This window comes from Miscanthus floridulus, chromosome 9, assembly GCF_019320115.1.
Source record: "Miscanthus floridulus cultivar M001 chromosome 9, ASM1932011v1, whole genome shotgun sequence".
Taxonomy (NCBI): Eukaryota; Viridiplantae; Streptophyta; class Magnoliopsida; order Poales; family Poaceae; genus Miscanthus; species Miscanthus floridulus.
The window spans coordinates 56,405,688-56,423,302 of NC_089588.1; the positions used below are offsets into that span (position 1 = coordinate 56,405,688).

General features: G+C 40.6%; 1 non-coding gene across 1 annotated transcript; it reads right to left on the bottom strand.

Annotated features, from left to right (window-relative positions):
* Positions 1-9,008: 9,008 nt before the first annotated feature.
* Positions 9,009-9,115, bottom strand: LOC136484667 (small nucleolar RNA R71). Its single transcript, XR_010766166.1, has one exon. It is a non-coding gene; the product is annotated as a small nucleolar RNA R71 (small nucleolar RNA).
* Positions 9,116-17,615: the final 8,500 nt, after the last annotated feature.

Sequence of the window (17,615 nt, forward strand, 5' to 3'; positions counted from 1 at the left end):
CATCCTGCTAGATTCCTATTCACCATGTTGCTAAAAGGTTACCAAACCATATATTGCATAGATCATTAGTCAAGATTAAATTATAACCTTCCCATCCCAAGACTACAAGCTAAGCATTGACTTCTACCCATCCAAACCGGGTCTCAAGGATGATATATAACAAGTTCTAGTAAACCCTAACATGAAATTCAAGTCTATGACTCAGCATGCAGTTAAAGGTCTAACTACTCTAACTCAAAGTAAAACAAAAGTAGGAGCAAGTATGGTCAAGGACACTTGCCTAACAACGTTGTTTAGACACGGAACTTTCCTTTAGGATCGTCTATTCTTCAATACACCGCAACCAAGGGAACCAGCATAACAAAGTTACCTAAAAACAGTACACCAAACATTACAAAGACATACTATAAAGGTTACAAACGTGTAGGGCTCATTTCTACGATCGCGTGAGCGTGAAAACCACAAAAAACGGTTTGAATGTTATGGTCTTTTAAGTTTAAGGGGCATTTTGGTAAATCAAAGGGTTTATTTGTAAATACTTTTCAAATCTAGGGATCAGAATGTAAATTTTTTGGTCCACAAAATCTTTTTGTAAGAGATAAAAGGGGTTTTGTGCAAAAGTGCCATTTTGAGAATTATTTTTATTAAGCAAAACACATTAATGATATTATAATTGGAATTATAACATCATTAATCATTTTAATAAAACAAAACTAAAACTATTTTATATTTATTTTTGTTAACCAAAACAGATTAATGACATTATTAATGAATATAATAACATCATTAACCATTTAGGGTAATAAACAAACATAAAAAATACATTTTTAACACAACTCATTTTTGTTTGTTGTTTGGGCGAAAACAGAAATAAACATAGATTACAGGGTGGATCTTGCAAGAATGGCATGTCTCAGGGAACATTGAGCTGATTTCGGAAGAACAGAAGGGTTATACTGTAAAAGAGGCAATGACTGGGCTTGACCTTGCAGAGGTGGCAATTGATTGGTGACGTGGCGTGCGCTAGTTGGTTGGAGGTTAGGACACGGCGGGGGGTGGACCCGTTGACCCGCAGTCAAAGGCACATCTGGGACGTTCATTTTAAATCGGACGCGGGAGGGCCGGGTTGCGCGGGCACGAATGGCGAGGTGCCCATGGCCGGAGGAAGGGGACAAAACTGACCCGTGGGGCCCGCTCGGCAGAGACCGAGAGAGAGGGGATGGGTGGGGAACGGCGGGCAGCGAGTGGGACAGGGGCGCGGCGTGGGCTGGCTTCCACGTGTAGATGGGCCTCGGCCCAGGCAGGAAGGGAGGAGGGGGCGCGGGTGGGGAGCAGGCCTAGGCCGAAAATGGCCCAAAGGAGAGAGAGCCCTCTTTTTTTTTCTTTCTTTTTTTTATTTTACTTTTGTAAATTCATTTTGAGTTCAAATTCAAAAGCTTTTTGAACCAAAAAAGTTTGAAATTATTTTTAAAATATTTCTGATTTTTGGAGATAAAACTTTGAACTTGCTTCAAATAAAGATTTAAATACTTTATTTATTTTATACATAGATCGAATTTTATAAATTCTTTTTCACCTAATAAAATTTATGCAACCGGCATGAATGCAACACACCTTTCATATTATATAAAAAAATGTTTTAAAAATTCACATTTTGCACATTTTTAATTACTAAAAGCCTAACTAAATCTTGTAAATTTTAGGAAAATTATGAAATCTTTTATTTTATTTAGTCAAAGCAAATCACAACCCAAAATTGAATTTTTGGGGTGTGACACTTATCAATTGTCTCTGTCTTGAGCAATACCGACACATTCCACCTTAGCATATTTTCAATGACTTGTTCGACTATGAATAGATCTGTTGATTGGATGGTTCTAATCTGTTATTTTTATCAATGCTGCATCAACTTGACCTGATTGGCAATGATAGTAGATTGGATCTGGCTAGTTAAAATGAACTAGATCTAGATTGCTCATAGATTTAATTATGTTAAAATTAGACGTTTGTTTACGTGCTATACTCATCGGCTCTTTGCTTGACATTGATCATATCCTGCTATAGCCGATGACATTTGTTTTAATTGTTTTCTATCATGAAACTGTTGGATATTGGCTCTGTAGCCGATAGCCTTATCAATTGGCTGTTTAGCCATACATTGGAACTGTCTGGAGCAATACCGACACGTTCCACCTTAAATTACTTATTACTTTTTCCCTTATCAATTGTAGGTCAAATTGGCTGGCACGCCTACGAACCCGAAACCAACTTGTCCTGCTGAAGCTAAGCAGATCTTCCAGGCTTGTTGTGTATGCCCTCGGCGCGGAGACCACAAATCCACGTCGACACATTCTTTTTGGCACGATCGGTGGGACCACAATCGTCATCATGGATAATGCATCAGCGCTCAATGTTGCGCTTGAGGGTTTGCCTGAAGATCATAAAACAATCATCGAGAAGGCAACAAAAGAGTTCTAGAAAAAATGTATGCTCTCCTATGGCAGGATGCATGATAAGGTTATACAGAAGTTTCAATTGCTAAGGATTCTTCTCTCAGGACAAAGAGATGAAGACGAAGAAGCAAACAAGAAGTTCGTCGTGGATTCAATCCACAAAATCATCCATGAAGCTCTGGGTAATCACAATGAAGTGTTTCTGAATATGTTTAGAAACGTTCTAAAGGAAGTCATGTGTAGTGCGCCTGTAGATCAGACGGGGCCTGCATATTTTAATGCCTCTCAATCGGCTAATGGAATCATGGCTGGGACAGGCAAACAACCGATGGAGGGAGAGATACAGCAGGCACCCAATGTTGACAATACACAACAGGGACATCAGCCGATTGTGCAGTCTACACAACAGTTGCAGCTTGCAAAGCCCACTCACCAGCTACAATCTTCTCAGATGGCTACATTCGACACTTCAGCACATATACCACTGTCGGCTAAGAAGATAGCGTCTTCAGTGCATCAGATTGCCAAAGATGTGGATCAAGCGTTCTTCAATGCTCAGAGGTCACCCACTCAAGGGATTCAGAGTGATTACGTTCCAAGGCTACCATACTATTTCCAACGTCGGTAATTATAATTATGGTCCACACCCAGGATATCAAAATTATAATTATGGAACTCAGCAAGGACAAAATTAGCATGGTCGGTCGGCAAGGGGAGTCAATCTAGAGGAGATGACCAATAGGATAGCCGATATGATTTAGCGTCAATTCGGCTTGAAACCTAAGGATCAGGGTTACATGTATAAGCATCCATACCTTGAATGGTTTGATCGAGTGGTTCTTCCAGCATGTTATAGAATTCCCGACTTCTCTAAATTTTCTGGCCATGATGACGTATAAACTATGGAGCACTTTGGCCGATTTATTGCGCAATGCAGAGAAGTTGCATGTGAAGACGCTCTGAAAGTCCGATTCTTCCCTCTGTCCTTGTCTGGATCGGCCTTCACTTGGTTTGCATCTTTGCCACCTAATTCTATTTTAGATTGGCCAGATCTAGAGAAGAAGTTCCATGCATACTTCTATACCAGCATGCATGAAATGAAGATTTCTGATTTTACCAGTTTGAGGTAGAGGAACAGTGAATCAGCTCGTGATTTCATTCAAAGATTTCGTGAGACAAGGAATCGGTGTTGTAGTGTTTCATTGTCTGATTCTCAGCTCACCGATTTAGCTTTCCAAGGTTTACTGCCATCAATCAAAGAAAGATTTGCCGGCCAAGAATTTGATAATCTTGCACAATTGGCACAGAAGGCATCGGCTGTTGAAGGCCGATTTTGGAGATGCGCCAAGAAAAACTTTTGAAGAGGGTTGCAAACACTTCATCATATGATTCATATGAGATAGATTATGATGATGAGGAGGCAGAAGTCAGAATGGCTGAATGGACCAAGAACAAGAAGCCGATATCTTGTCCTTGGGTGAGAGTTGAGAAAGACAAATATGATTTCGACATTACGAAAGCCGATCAGATCTTTGACATGTTATTGGCAGCTGGATAACTTCAATTGTCTGCAAATCATACGATCCCATGGGCCAAAGAATTAAAGAAAAGGAAGTATTGTAAGTTCCATAATTCTATGCCTCACAACACTAATGATTGCAAAGTCTTCCATCAACATATTCAATCGGCTGTTGCACAAGGAAGGATTAAGTTTGAAGCAGTCAAGAAGCCGATGAGAATAGAAGGCCATCCATTCCCACATAATATGGTGGACATTAATCTGATCAAAGGGAAAGCTAAAGTGTTGACATCGGCTAAGGCAAAAGAATATGGAGCTGTTGATCCTTGGATGTAGATTTCAGCCGATGAATATAAAGAAGTCAGGAAGCACCGTGATATGCAAAAGAGCTGACATGAACAAGGTGAGAGCTCTAGGATGGGAGCCAGCCGACCACGCATAACGTCTCGTATTTTATTAAATAAGTGGCAACCATGGCAAGAAAAAGATTATCAGCGTCGGCTTGAAGAAGAATACTAGCGCCAATGTGAAGAAGAAGGGTATGAAAAAGAACAAGCTGAATCACATTGGAGGTGCTTGTTTTTCAAGTATTATTAGAATGAAGGCTTGAGGTTGCGAACCAGAGATAATTGTCCTGAGTGCAGCAATAAATATTGGGAATATAGGTAATCTCAAGTCAACCGCCCATCCGTCCATGATCGTTATCAATCAAATGACATGGATCAGCACATAAAAGAATGAAAAAAATACTATTTGTGCATGATCGGCTCAGTAAACGTGTTCATGACCAAAATTGGGCCAATTGTGAGGAAAAGGATAAATATGTCTAGCAAGATGGTGCCAAGGTGGCTTGACAAGGAGTCAAAAGAAAAGAGTTCAGCACCTGAGGTGTAGAGAAATAGAAAGAGAACAAGCTCAGAATGTTGGCAAGCCCCAAGCATGGCGTGTCAAGCAAACAGTTGATGAAAGTAAGCCATCGGCTCCTATTCATATGGTTTTTCTTTTGCCAGCAGAGTTAATGGCTTATCTGATCAAGATCGAGAGGAAGCTGTTGCTAATCTTATGCCTTATACAACGTATCAGAAGCTTGGTAAGGGTCCTAAAGATTTGATCAAGACCGATATGATGCTTAAAGATTTTGGAGGCAATGCATATTAGACTAGGGGGCATTGAACGTTGAATTGACAATTGGAAGTAAGACTTTGCCTACTACTTTCTTCATCATCGACGGCAAGGGTTCATACAGTTTGCTCCTTGGTCGGGACTAGATTCATGCCAACTGTTGTGTTCCTCCAACAATGTACAAATGTCTTTATTCAGTGCCAAGGCGATAATGTTGAAGTGGTACAAGCCGATGCATCAGTTAGCGTGGCTACAGCCGATCCAACGGTTTGGGAGATTGAAGATTTCAAGTGATTTTCTAGAAAAGTCTGGGAAGGTGATTTCATTCAGGTCTTCGATGAAGACCAAAAGCCGGTCCAAGCAGTCGGCTCTTAGAGTTTGTTTTAATGGATTCCCCAATCGACGATACAGAAGGGAAGTTGGGACAAGGTTTTACGTCGGCCGATGAATTAGAAGAAGTTGATATTGGTCCAGGAGATAAGCCAAGGCTGATGTATGTAAGTGCTAATTAGATCCCGAGTATAAACAAGAATTAATAAATTTATTGAAGGAATACCTAGATTATTTTGCTTGGGAATATTATGAAATGCCTGGATTAAGACGATCGATTGTTGAACATTGGCTACCTATTAAACCTAGCTATTGGCCATTTAAGCAAGCACCAAGGAGATTCAAGCCTCAAATGCTCGATGGGATTAAAAGAGAAATTACAAGATTATATGAGGCTAAGTTTATTCGACCGTGCCGATATGCAGAGTGGATTTCAAATATAGTCCCTGTGTATAAGAAAAATGGAAAATTACACGTTTGCATTGACTTCAGGGATTTAAATAAAGCTACACCCATGGATGGGTATCCATGCTGATTGCAGATTTGTTAGTAGATGCCGCATCTGGTCATAAGGTCATTAGCTTTATGGATGGTAATGCAGGGTATAATCAAATTTTTATGGCAGAGGAAGATATTACCAAAACTGCTTTTAGATGCCCTGGTGCTATCGGCTTATATGAGTGGGTTGTGATGACCTTTGGCTTAAAGAATGCTAGCGCTACTTATAAAAGAGCAATGAATTATATTTTTCATAAGCTGATCGGCAGGATTGTGAAAATTTATATTGATAATGTTATCATAAAATCCAAAGGATACAAAGAACACCTGGCTGATTTGCGGGAGACTCTAGAGTGCACAAGAAAACATGGTTTGAAGATGAATCCTAACAAGTGTGCCTTTAGGGTGTCAGCCGGATAGTTTGGGTTTTATGGTTCATGAAAGAGGAATTAAAATCGGTTAGAAAAGCATGAAGGCGATTGATGAAGCAATTCCTCCAACTAATAAAACAGAGTTACAATCCTTGATTGGCAAGATTAATTTCATCAGGAGATTTATTTCTAATTTATCAGAAATAATTCTTCCTTTTTCTTCTTTGTTAAAGTTAAAGGCCGATCAAGAATTCAAATGGGGTAATGAAGAACAGAAGGCATTTGATGATATCAAGGAATACATAAAATCTCCACCTGTGTTGATCCCTACACAACACGGTAAGCCCTTCAAGTTGTACATATCGGTCAATAATCATACTATTGGATCAGCCCTGATGCAAGAGTTTATGGGAAAGGAACGAGTAATTTTCTATCTAAGCAGAAGGCTTCTGGATCTAGAAACTAGGTATTCTCCTGTTGAGAAGTTGTGTTTATGCCTATACTTTTCTTGCACAAAATTGTGGCATTATTTATTATCAGCTGAGTGTACGGTGGTGTCTAAAGCTGATGTGGTAAAACACATGTTGTCAATGTCTATTCTAAATGGGAGGATTGGAAAGTGGATTTTAGCATTATCTGAATTTGATTTGAAGTATGAATCGGCTAAGGCAGTCAAGGGATAGGTGTTGACGGTCGATAGCATCAACATTTAACTATCATTATGACATATGTTTACCCCTAAAATCAATCACTAACATATATATAATGTTTTAAACTAAGTATTTCCATGAGTTTTGGTGATTTCATGATTGCAGGAGGATTTAATCAGACAACAGACCAATTAGGCCACATTATGACAAGCAACTCAGGTCCATTTGCCATGAAACTGACTCCACTAGGCCATAATCCACCATCCAAGACAAATGAGACATAGCCACGAAGGATAGGCCCAAGGGGGTCAGCCGACCTCACCTATAGGTCGGCTTACCTACCCTAGCCCACCTGGCAGCTCCACAATGCTCCACCGCCTTTGAGGATCAATCTCCACCATTTATCAAGGTCGGTTTGATTGGAGGATGAGATTTTGCGTTGCCATGGATCCATGGGTCCATAGGGAGCCAGGAGCCCCCCTATAAAAGGACCCCCTGACCCCCTCTAGAAGGCGTGATCCATTCTGAGCAGAACAAGCAAATTCAGAGAGAAGAGCTCCCAGATATCTAGAGTCTTAGCATAGCTACTCTAAGTTAGATCTAGTAGAGTCAAGTGACTACTTGGATTCTAGATCTAAGTCACCGGAAGCTTGGTATAGCTCTTGTATCCTTTGTTATTCATTGATCAATGACTTTTATCTACATTCATATCATGTTCTTTGTTTACTTTGACTATTTGCTTGGTATATTTAGAGTTACTTTTATATCTGTGTATATGATCATAGAGTGCTTAACTCAGTGTTCGAACAGGTTAAGTAGCAAAACCTTGTGTAAGCGTGGTGCTTATACAATGTTTTGCCTGTGGTTGCCCCCTCCATTCTGAGAAGTGTGGTAGATCACATGGGTGATAGCCATGTTGATTCTCTATAGTCCACCCCCCATCTGTAGGACTTGTAGGACGTATGTCACGATGGATGATGTCATTACTATGCTTCTTCCTTCATTGATGTCCCATATGCATAAGTATAGAGTTAATCTTTTGCTATTGCTAAGTACATACACATTCATGACATGCTTTGACTTGAACTAGAATAACATAGGAATTTATCTCTCTTACATTCTATTTAGACTAGCTATTGCTATTCATTGGAGTCTCTCTGAATGTTATGCTTATCATATATGTCTATCATTTATCTTTTATCATTTGGTTTACCCCTGCTTAGAGTAAGTGTTTGGTTCCTTGATTCATCATAAGTATAAGTTTATCAATCTCTTATTGCCACCGCTCCTCCCTATGGTAAAATATAAATAAGGATACCTAGAATACTCCCAGTGAAGTGCTACAATGGTATATCTGTGTGCTTGCAGAATTTTCTTATTTTCTAATTCACACTTATAAATACCAACAAGCATTTCTGGCGCCGTTGCCGGGGAGGGGCACAGGCAATTGAAGAGTTGATTAAACTATACTTATTGATGTATCAAAACTATTCACCACTACTCTTGCAGATTTACCCTTGTTTTTATCTGTTCATATCATATAACAGGGTAGTGCATGATTGGTTTCAACCTTCCGACAAACTACATTGAAGACCCAGAAGCTCTCATAAGAAGAATCAAAGCAAACAAAACCAAGGAAGCGTCAACTCCTGGTTGGAAACAAACCAGTTAGGAGGTAGCTTAACACCAGTTCCTGAAGCTATGGCTAACAAGACTCTCCATGATTCTCTGCTCCTAGTGCAGAAAATATTCGCACTGGACCGGCGGTCAACACCGGAGATGCATCATTTGAACTTAAGCCTGCTCTCATCAACATGGTGCAAGCTAGCCCATTTTGTGGAAAGGCACATGAAGATGCAAGTGCTCATCTTCATCATTTTCTAAAGATTTGTAGCACATTCACTATCAAAGGAGTCACCCAAGATGTCGTACTACTTTGCCTCTTCCCATTCTCACTTTTGGGGAAGGTGAAGCAATGGACTACACCAATAAAGACAACATCAACACCTGGGCAAGATGCTCCAATGCCTTCCTATCATAGTTCTTTCCGGTGGGCAAAACCAACACCCTACGTGGAATAATCTCAAGCTTTTAGTAGTAGAATGATGAATCAATCCTAGAGGCATAGGAACGCCTCCAAGAATATATTTCAGAGTGCCCTCATCATGGGATGGATAATTGGTTGCTCATGCAAACCTTCTACCATGGGTTGACTAACAGCGCCCTTGAAAATTTGGATGCTGCTGCTAGAGGAGCGTTCTTATCACTCACCATCGTAGAAGTGATAGCTCTCATAGAGAAAATGGTCTCAAATTAGGGCTGGTCGGAAGAACGTCTCAAACCCCGCAAGAAAGGCGGAGGTATGCATATGGTCAAAGAAGTAGACATGTTGTCTGCTAAGATGGACTTGCTAATGAAGAGGCTTGAAGACCAAGCCAATGGAAAGCAAGAAGTCATGCAAGTCTTTGATTCACACATGACCTATGAAGTATATGGAAACACTGGGCACTCAATGAACAATTGCCCCGAAACACAAGAGGATGTGAACTTCATCATCAACAACAACTCCAATAGGTATCAATCTCAACAACAACAAGAAGGATGGAATTCTCACCCCTTTTACCAAGGTAACATTGGAGGCAATGGTAATTTCAATAATAACAACAATTTTAACCAACCCTCCTTAAAAGATCTAGTCTTTTGACAAGCTAAATTTAATGAAAATATATCCAAAAAGTTTGCTTCTAATGACAAGATCTTACAAAACATAAATAATAAGTTGGATAGTTTCTCATCTACCATGGAAAACCAACATAGCTTTAATAACATGCTAGAATCACAAATAGGTCAGCTAGTAGTTGCTATCCCCTTGATCGAGAAAGGTAAGATTCCAGGACAACCAAAAGAGCCAAAAACTGTCAACCTCATCGAGGTAGTGAAATCAAGATTCTACAAGGAACCGAGTCTTAGAGGATGTCGAGATTAATCCCTACCCATCAAGAAAGGTGATCCAGGGCGCCTGGTCATCCCCATCATGATTGGACCTCATGAGTTCAATGAAGTTGTCTGTGACCTCGGTGCAAGCGTAAACGTCGTGTCAAAGGTAATATATGATTCCTTGCAATTCAATTGTTTATTATACACAACCATGCATTTATAGCTTGCATATCAATCAATCTACCAAGTTGAAGGGATTGTAGAAGATATCTGTATATGAGTTGGATGCTTGTATGTACCAATGGACTTTGTAGTTTTTGACACTAGCCAGAACCCGAGGGCACCCATCATCCTAGGACATCCCTTCTTGCACACCACTAAGGCCATCATCTATGCCGACAGTGCCAAAATCTGCTTCCACATCAAAGACAGAAAGATGAGATTTTCTTTCAAATCTTGCAAAGTGCAACCTCTTAACATGTTACAGGTACAACCTCCAACAAGACAAGTCAAAGGAAAGAAGAAGAAGAACTTGCCACAAGCAACAAGGGGAGGTACGATTGAATCTATCAATATGATTACCACAAGGTATGATCAACCTCCACTTCGATCCCACTACGGCTATCTCCTCAATCCACCATTCATCACTAAGAAAGGAGATCCAGGCCTACCAACAATTGAGTGCACAATTGGACCACAAGTCTTCAACAATGCCTTTTGTGACCTTGGATCAGGTGTCAACATCATGTCCAAGGTAACATATGACAACTTGTTTGGTGAACCTTTGTCCCCTATCTCTATTCAGTTGCAGATGGTAGACCAAACAATTTGAGCTCCAAAAGGAATAGCAAGAGACATCTTGGTGAAAATCCAAGATGACTATGTCCCTACCAACTTCATAATCCTTGACATGGGAGTCGAGGAGAGTCCTCTCATCCTTGGAAGACTGTTCCTCAATGTAACACCCTAGGTGTTAAGCTTGCATCTTGCTCTTGCATTGCATGAGCATAAGCATCATCCATTCATTTCGGAGCATAATCATATGAAAATGCATTTTTGTTTATCTTGGTTATTTATATGAAATGCTTAATTCAATTACGTGAATGCCTTATAATCATGGTTGTTAATGCAAGTGAGTGTTTTTTGATCACCTAACTAACCTAGAACAACATAGAATAAAAAATGAGCTAGGGTTCATGTTGATCATTTAGCCTAAAAATGTTTCTAGGTGTTGGAAGTCAAAAAGGTACCTTTTTCTTGATGCTAGTTTGACCTGCAGTGATCTATGTCTTAGAGTGCTTGCATGTTGTTTGACCTTTAATAAGAGTTGTAGTTTAGTTTGAGTAGAACAAACTTTGTTTAAGGACCTAGACCTAGATCGTTGCCTAACATGGTCGAACAGAGCTTCCAAAATCAAATCCAATGTTGTTTTCAGGTTTCCAAAAATCGGCTGTGTCGTTTAACTGAACTTTTCAGTTTTAGTTTTGATGTAGCCTACTTTGGGAATTTTTATCTCGCAAACCAGTTCGAATTTGATCAAACTGCTTTAAGCATTGTTGTAGTACTCTGTAGCTCTACACAATGGTGCAATTGGTTGATCAAATCTCGAATTAGTTTGAGAGTTAGAGGTTGGCAAAGATGGTAGTTTCAGTCGGTATCCTTGCCAATTTGAAATGGCAGCAGTGGTCGACCGGCCCTGTGCCACATGCGCCATGTGGCCACCATGCCCTACCGACACCCCCACCTCGCCTACGCATGTGCTAGGATGAGGAGAAGCGCCAGGGGCGGATCTACAGTAGTAGCATGGGGGTACAGCTGTCCCCCCAAAATTTCTGAAAAAAAATCAAGTATATATATTCTTTAATATCTTGTATATGTATAATACTCTTTCTAGGCCCAGCTGCAGCCCATTTTCAAATGTACAGCAGCCCATTTCCAAACATAGTGAAATTGAAACAGGACAAGGTTTAAATCAAGAGATGGGTCTGGGTAGGCCAGGAGATACTCAATGGGGAACTCACTACAAGACTATTTCTCGTATTATTGCTATGTATCCCACACTCCGGAAAGTTCTTGGGAAGATCTCAAAAGATAAATCTCAATCTGAGCGTATAAAAGCTCAAAATTGCTTGATAGTAATTGAGTCATTTGACTTTATATTCATGGCACACTTATTGCTGACCATATTTGGATATACTGATGAGTTATGCAAGGCTTTGCAAAAAAGGGATCAAGACATTATTAATGCTATTGAACTTGTTGAGATGACTAAGTTCCATTTGCAAGTGTTGCGAGAGGACAATGAATGGGAAACCTTTCTGAAGGATGTCACATCTTTTTGTGTTAAACATCGAGTCAAGGTTCCTGATATGGATGGTTTTTATGTGCCTGTGGGGAGACCAAAATGTTACTTTGTGAAAGTAAAGAATCTTCATCGGTTCCATGTTGAAATGTTTCTAAGTGTCATTGATATGCAACTCCAAGAGCTCAATAGCAGGTTTGATAATATATCTTGCTTATTATTTTATTATTGTTCAGCTTTTTTGTTTTTTCCTTTCGTAATAATTTATTTTCTCCTTACTAGGGCAGGTTTGATGAAGTTAATACAGTGCTTCTTGTTTGCATGGCTGCTCTAAATCTAGCTAATTCATTTGCTGCTTTTGATAAAGATAAACTTATGAAACTTGCAAAGTTTTATCCTCAAGATTTTACAAGTACAGATTTGGTCCAACTTTCTTCACAGCTTAATATGTTTATTGTTGATGTGCGAAACGACACAAGGTTTCAACAAGTGAAGAATCTTAATGAGCTATCTATCAAACTAGTTGAGACAAAGAAGCATGATCGCTTTAAACAGGTTTATTTATTGCTGAAATTGGTCCTCATCCTTCCCGTAGCTACTGCAAGTGTTGAGAGAGTCTTTTCAGGAATGAACTATGTGAAGACCAAGCTTCGGAATAAGATGGGCGATCAATACTTAAATGATTGTTTGGTCACATTTATTGAGTGTGACTTTTTTCGACGTGTAAGCAATGAAGATATCATTAAACGCTTTCAAGCCATGGCGGAACGGCGTGTGAAGCTTTAGCTGGAAACTTGTATTAGTATATTAGAATTATGGAAAGTTGAAAACATGTAACTTATCACAACTATTTTATCATTGTTTAGTGATCTAATTATGTCGTGTCCATGTTCGTTGACTATATCATTTTTGTCCGTACCCCCATGATTGAAATCCTAGATCTGCCACTGAGAAGCGCCGTGTTGTGGCTCTCTCTCTCTCTCTCTCGCACTCGCCCTTGCTCTCTTTCTCTCTGCCGAAGCTGACGATGACAGAGAGCACCGCCGCAATTCACCGCCCACATAGCACCACCGCCTAATTCCACCCACCAGCAGCTTCACCATGGTCCCCTCTTCCTATCCCACCTAGCCACAACATTTGGAGTCACAAGGTAAAGCCAAATCACTGCCGTCACCGCGGACGCCATGGCCGCGAGCTCGACCTCACCATGGCCATGCGCGTCCCATCTCTCCCTTCTCGCTCATCGTAGCTTTGCCTTGAATCATTGTTGCTCACCCATTTGACGGTTAGCAAATGCGGGGCTTGCCCTCGTCGGAACGGGCCAAGTGCACCGCCGCCTTGGCCACTGAGCTCGGTCTCACCGTGGCTAGCTCATGGCCGCCCCTTTCATCTCTCACTCTCTCTCATTTGGTCTTATCTGTCAACCCTAGAAGTTCAAGACACCTGCCGTTTAGTCGCTACCGCCACCGCCTCGCTAGAATGGCAAGCGCCGATGCTGTGAATGCGCGGCCATGACGTGTAGCGCGTGGCCGCACCATGTTGTAGCCCCACTAGATCCAAACCCAAACCCTAGCCCTAGGTCATGGTGTGAGCACCTTGGTGCTCCTACCCGTGCGCGCCGGCCATGCCCCGGTTAGGATCTGGCTCCCTACCGCTGGCACCCTATGCTATGTGCCGCCGGGCCGCCATAGCATCCTCCGTCATGCCTAGAGCCTATCGCTAGAATCGAGACCCACCTAGGTAGATGCGGGGGATGATGGGGAGCACACTGGTGCTCATCCCGTCGCCGGAGACCTCGCCGCCGGCGAGCTACGGCCGGTCAAAGCGCCACCCCTGCCCTGTGTGTATGATGGGTGGGACCGTTGACCACCCTGGCCCCGCATGTCAGTCCCTCTGGGTGCACTGAGCCGTGTTCACCTAGCGTTTAGTTAGGGTTTAGTTTTGTTTTTCTTTTCCAAAAAAGGTATTAATCTTAATACCTGGAGCTAGAAAAGTCCGTTTTGAGTGAAAGCAGTTTTGTTGGTTTTGTTATGAAATGCTCTACCTAATGGAACCATAAAACTTGCTGTATGATAATGTTTCATGTGCAGTATTAATTATCCAAGTTAAATGCTTTATAAACTTGTAAAATGTGAAATGGAGTTAGGAATGTCCAAAAATGGTGATTCTAGTTTTGTTAACTTCATCTTGGCATGTGTTAACTAAGAAAAATATTTAACCTACAGTTTGAATGCTATTGCTATGATGTTTAGATTTAACTTGATATAATGCTTGTTTTCTTGTGAAAATGATTATGGAAAATATATATATTCTTTATGCATGAAATAAATTTCATAGCTTCCTGATGATGTGGTGAACACAAGAAAAATATGAAATCTGTTGTTTGACACTTTTCAGTAGGGCAAACTGATTTAGTTTATATAAACCTGATGTATTTGTCTTTTTTGTAGAGGCTTTATACTTGCTCAAAAATTATGAAATTTTTACAGTAGGCTTCTGTATGCATATATAACCTTCTGTAATTTTTCTAGAATTTTTTGTGCACCAGAGATAGCAGTTCTGTTTTTCTCCTTGTTATCTAAAGAAATTAATAAAGGCATATAAATAAATTATTTGGGTCCAATCATTAACTTTTACAGCATGTTTGGGATGTGTAATCTGTTGGTATGATTAATTTTGCCCAGATTTGATTTGATGTATGCAGCTAGCAATTTGTTGCTTTATAATTCATGTAATCTAGCTTTTCCTGACTTATCTGCTATATGTGAAGATGATGCTTGTTAAATAGATGATTAGGCTAATTAAATAAGTTGTTAGTTGCAGGTTTTAGGCTTCTTACTGCTGATGAGCATCTATATCCTAGATTGATAGAACGTGGTGAGTGTTTATTTCCTCTTCTAGAGAAGAGATATGCACCTACTCGATTTAATTAACTAAAGTAATAATCATCCCTTGCCACCGTGGTTAAACTTGTTTAGATTAATAAACTCACTGTTGCTAAGTCATGTTATAATCAGCTCATGTTTGCATCATATCATGTATGCATTTCATCTCCTGTGCATTCCTTTTTTTTATATATATGTATCCATACATATAGGATCACCGGAAGGAGTGACTCTGTTGGAGTTCGAGGCAATAGGAGAGGAGAACCAGCCAGAGGTTCAGCCCGAAGTTTCCCAAGAAGGAGAACAGGTCCAGGAGCTTCCTGAGTGCCCAGAGCACACCCCCACTAGCTATATCAAAGGCAAGCCCCAGAGCATATTAAGTCTCCTATTCTTAAAAAATATAATTTAGTCCTTTATTTGTTTGATGCATTAAGTTTTAGGAGTTGTTTGGAAACCCATATGCATCTACCTTTCCTTGTCCAGAGATATATCCTACTTAGCTATGCTTAGACCCGTAGAAGTCAGGTGATTTCCTGTCACCTACGAGATATAGATGGATACTTGATCATGGTTGTCTATATTTGCTATCGTAGAAAAGAACCATGTGGTGCTAAATAAATTGAGACCAGGTGGGATCTTATTTGTTTTGGTAATAGGATGACTTATATTGATCCCGTCTGTGTCAGTTAAGGACCATACCATTGTTGGACCTTGCTCGAGATTGAAAACCTCCTTTCACTTAGCTGGTCGGATAAGTCGTTCCGAACGTGAAGCCAAATAGCTCAATTCAAGCAGGAAATTTGAGATGTATGGCGCGCACACCGGAGGAGAGGATGTATGTGCGGGGACATGGCTTAGACCATGGGCAGACATGTTATGAGCGACCTGGCCATTGGTCCATGGGGCAGACATGGCCTGAGCTTCTTGGCTCCCAGTTGGTCCGAGTGTGCGGCTCAGCTCAAACCCATGAAATGTGTCCCAAATTGTACCAAAGGTGACCTAAGGCTACTGTTGTGCTAGTATGCCTAGGTTTGTGTTATGGATTTCTGCCCAGCTAGTTGCAATCGATTAGAATCGTCGTCTGTCCCGGACAGTGAGAAACTTGGTCACTATCCAACATTCGTAGTAATATGTTTATGGAAGTTGATGTTTCGTTGGTGTGAGGCAAATAATCTGACTATGGTTAATATTGTGATGCTTTTATCTTTAATCAAGTGAATGTTACATGATAGCTACAAATCTAGCTATAAATAGTTTTAATTAATTGTTGCTAGAAGAATAAAAATGGTAGGACTAAATTAGTAAAGCTTTTTATGCAAAACTCATGTCAAGCCAGCTACACTATGAATAGCCTTGCATACTCCTTGGTGTCATTTATTTTGGTTTAAGATGGGTAAGTCTAGCTGAGTATATTTTCGTACTTAGGGTTTATTCCCTCTTGTTGCAAATGGCATGGTATACCATGGCTACTGCAATAGTTGCTTCTCTCCCGCTGTGGACGAGGAGTGAGTCCGTGGGCACGGCCTGCATCTAGTACTTATCTATGTTGCTTTTGTGGACCTGATCACTGAACTGGCATGTATTTGAACTATGTGTGTGATGTTTTAAAACTTTGTTGCTTTCGCTACAAATTGAACTTCGTGTTGTAATAACTATAGTTTGTGACTTCGATGTATGTCGACTACTTGTGAAATTTATGTATCATGTGACGAATGTATGCTGAATCATTACGATCCTGTTTGTTTGCGGCTGGTATTCCAAGGTCCTTTGTGATACTCGGCGGACTAACGGATTTATATGGGCTCAAGAGTGAGAGTGCAATTGTCTCAGCAACTGCTATTATACTTGTGCTTTTATAAATTGGACGGTTCTATCACACTCAACACCACAAAAGCTATCATTTATGTGTGATCGGGTCAAATTCACTTCCAATTCCTAGGATGGAAAGTAAAGTGTGCTTTCAATAGCTACAAAACTAATACATAGAAGAATCATCCCAAAAGAAGGCCTCATCGACCACTACGCCAAAGGAATCAACACTTGAAGAACAAGGAAGATGAACAAGCCAAGAAGGATGAAACCGCTGAGTCGAATTCAAATCCAACACCTAATAAGGTTTGGCGGAAGAAGATGGTGCCACCATCCATGTCTCCATCTCTGGGACCAACTGAGGCACCCGAGCAATGAAACCGACAAGGAGAAGTCTAGTTCGGTAGACTCAAAACACCGAACCCTCCATAAGGAAAATGGATCATTAGACCATTTAGTTTGGATTTTGGTGTTTCATGATCAACAAAGCCAAATTGGACTAATGAATTTGTAAGTATTTGTTTTGTAGTCCAATAGGGTGCAAAAGTGACTTGGACAGAAGCGACGCGGTGATCCAATGATCAACACCTCAAACAAGAGACTTGGAGTAGAGTTGAAGACACTAAAGATGAAGCTTAAGTCCAAGCACGAAGATGAAACCATGCCTAGACGCGATGCTCAAGAAGAAACAAGAAAGAAGGTGCTTCAGGTGGGCGTTGGACCAGTTGCCCTAAGGGCG